This window comes from Epargyreus clarus, unplaced genomic scaffold (genome assembly GCF_041222505.1).
Source record: "Epargyreus clarus isolate Ecla_fem2 unplaced genomic scaffold, WU_Ecla_fem_2.2 ptg000010l, whole genome shotgun sequence".
Classification (NCBI taxonomy): domain Eukaryota; kingdom Metazoa; phylum Arthropoda; class Insecta; order Lepidoptera; family Hesperiidae; genus Epargyreus; species Epargyreus clarus.
The window spans coordinates 12,258,208-12,261,250 of NW_027332218.1; the positions used below are offsets into that span (position 1 = coordinate 12,258,208).

A 3,043-nucleotide genomic window follows, 5' to 3' on the forward strand; every position below is an offset into this window, starting at 1 on the left:
TCGAGGACCTTCCTACCCCATCGGTTATCGGTCCTACGAACTATGTGGCCAGCCTATTGACACTTCAGCTTGCTTATTTTGAGAGCTACGAGCTTGCTTATTTTGAGAATTCGCCTACGGATTTCGTCATTCCGAACTCTGTCGCGTAGGGAAATACCGAGCATAGCTCTCTCCATAGCTCGCTGAGCGACTTTGAGTCTTCGCATAAGGCTCACAGTGAAAGACCACGTCTCGGCACCGTACGTCATTCCTGGCAACATACACTGCTCGAACAACTTCAACTTCAGGCTCTGAGGTATGTTGGATGCGAAGATGTTACGTAATTTCCCGAACGCTGACCAACCGAGTAGGATTCTACGAGATACATAACATACGTATACTCCAGCCAAATTGGAAGAAGAATGTTTACCAACAATCGTCGCTTAGCAACCGATAACGAGCATATAACAATAACCTTTTTTCATTAGCACAATTTATTAATGTATAATATTATGTAAAATAAAAGAAAATTTCCGTTATTTTCTATCCTATTCTATACACTATACCTAATGTCTGGTTTGAATTAAATATTGTGAATAAATATTTGACCTTGAGTTTAATTAGATTTCGAGAATAATCTCGCAAGATATATTTTAAATCAGCATTTAAATGCGTATTAAGTGAATTTATACAATTTTCTTAGATATTATGCTGTGTGATATTCTATTTTAATCAGAATGAATAAAATAATGTAATTTAGAGTAATGGTAGTTTAATATCCTCCATGGCAATATGTACACGTCTCGTATTTGGACTCTAAGAGAATAAATAGACTGTAAGTTAGTAAATACTCTATTCCCAGAGTAGATTGGAAAATAAAATTGAAATTGGTTTAGTAGTAACTAAAAATAAAAATAAAAACTTGGAGTTTTGTACATATTTATTTAGCTATTATTACATGTATGAACGGGTTAAAATGATTAAATTAAATAGCACAAATTACAAGTATGTAATACATCATGTAAAAATACAAATCCTTAAGGTTTTTTGGCCGCCCATTATAGATTTTGAATAAGACTCCTGAAGAAATTTCGAAGGTTAGTCCAGTTAGTACTTTTATATATAAAGAGAATGCAGATATTAGTAAACTCCAGATTGTAATTATTATAGTTTGTAAGAGTCTTGTTCAAAATTACAGACATGTTGTTATTATTCATCAAATTTACGTCAAACGGGAATTACATCAAACGGGAAAGAATACCATCATAAATAAATTATTAATCTTCTTCATCACTGGTAGAACTTGATGGACTTGTTGAACTGTCTGTCACTCGAATAATAAAATTGTCAATTACATTATCTGAAATGCCGTCAAGTTCTGCCATTTTCTTTTCCTCTTTAATTACATGATTGACACATTGTTGCCATGCCGCAGAAGTTATAGATTTAATTGCTTCACTTAATATTTTTTTAAAATAAATTATTTTAAATGTTTTGTTTTTTTCTGCGACATGGCCTTTTACTTGGCCCCATATCAACTCGATAGGATTTAATTCGCAATGGTACGGTGGTAATCTTAATACCTCAATGTTGTGCTGCTTCGCCATTGTATCGCATACAAATGCTGAGTATTTTTCCCGTTCAGGTGTTACCAAGTCGATAAGCTGTGCTTTTATCATCTCTGCTTGGAACGAGATACCTTTTTCTGTTAGCCAACTTTGTATGTCTTTTTTTAACCAATTCATAGAAGGAACTCGTTCCAAGCATCGAGAATGATATGGGGCATTGTCCATTACAATTATGGAGTTTGGTTCTAATTTTTCTAGAGTTCTAGAGAACCACTCTTCAAACACCTTCGAGTTGATCTCTCTATGATAGTCGCCTTCACCTTTTTTACTTTCGAAAATTAAGTCTGCATTTTCCACAAATCCATCCTCGTTACCTATAAAAAAATTATAAATATTAAAATGTGAAAAGTACATGTAGCAGTCTAGTGATCATATATTGACTATATGACATAGAAACTATACTTTTACGTTAACCTGATTAGCTATGCATGAGTTTATTTTTTTACAAAACTTTTTTCAATTCCATGATAACACACATCTAAAATTATGTGATCTTAAGCTAACAATATTAGGATGATAACATACCAATGTGTACAACTATCAAGCGCTTCCCTTTTCCCGATGGAGCTTTCAAGCCAGTTGAGAGTCCCTCCTGATAGACTTGTCGAGCAGACTGTTGTTGTATGTCCTGAAACCAAATAATATATTATTGCTTTAAATTATTTTAATATAAATAATTTTATACACAGTGTGTGCCAAAGATGTGATAAAATATTGATTATGACATTTAAATTCTACTTATTAATAATAATTTATATGGTTACTGTTTAAATAAAGATCAATAAGTATACAGAAATGATTGATTCTATATAAAAAATAAGTTAAAATTGTTTATGTACCTTCGTTAACCCAAGTCTCATCCAAATAATAAATTTTGCGTCTTTGTTCTCTCATCCTTAACATTTTTTGAAGATAATAGAAGCGCCATCGCACAATTTCTTCCTTTTCAATGAGAACACTTCGTCTCGACCGTTTCAAATATTTAATCTTTAGTTTATTTAAAACTTTTTGAAAGGTAGTTCTTTTAAAGCTTGGGGGGGGATTACGGTTCTTACGGCGCCAAGATTTGAGTGCGGATCCGTATAGATTTCGATGAGACAAGACGAAAAGTAAGAATAAATTTTTTTGATATCTCGCTTAGTTTTCGAGATATCGATACTCAAAAATTATTCGAAAATTTCGATTTTTTGCGTTTTAAAAGTGAAATTGCCGAGGAACGGCGCGGCGGAAATGGGTGCGACTGGTATCTCCGGATAGGGGAGGACGTGCAGAATACGGTAGAAGAAAAATGAAGAGAATTCGTTAAGAAACGGCGGAGGAAAATGAGAAAAACCAAAAATTGATTTTTGAAAAACGGAGAAAATTATATTTAAAAATTTAGAAAACGGAGAGAAACGGAAGTAGTATGTGCGAAAAGGTATCGTTGAGACGAGTAC

At 33.3% G+C, this 3,043-nt stretch overlaps 1 long non-coding RNA gene across 1 annotated transcript; it reads right to left on the reverse strand.

Moving 5' to 3' along the window:
* Window positions 1–901: 901 nt before the first annotated feature.
* LOC140745559 (uncharacterized) lies at window positions 902–2,222 on the reverse strand. The gene is made up of 2 exons (XR_012102671.1): window positions 2,133–2,222; window positions 902–1,921 (listed from the first exon to the last, which is right to left on the reverse strand). It is a non-coding gene; the product is annotated as an uncharacterized LOC140745559 (long non-coding RNA).
* Window positions 2,223–3,043: the final 821 nt, after the last annotated feature.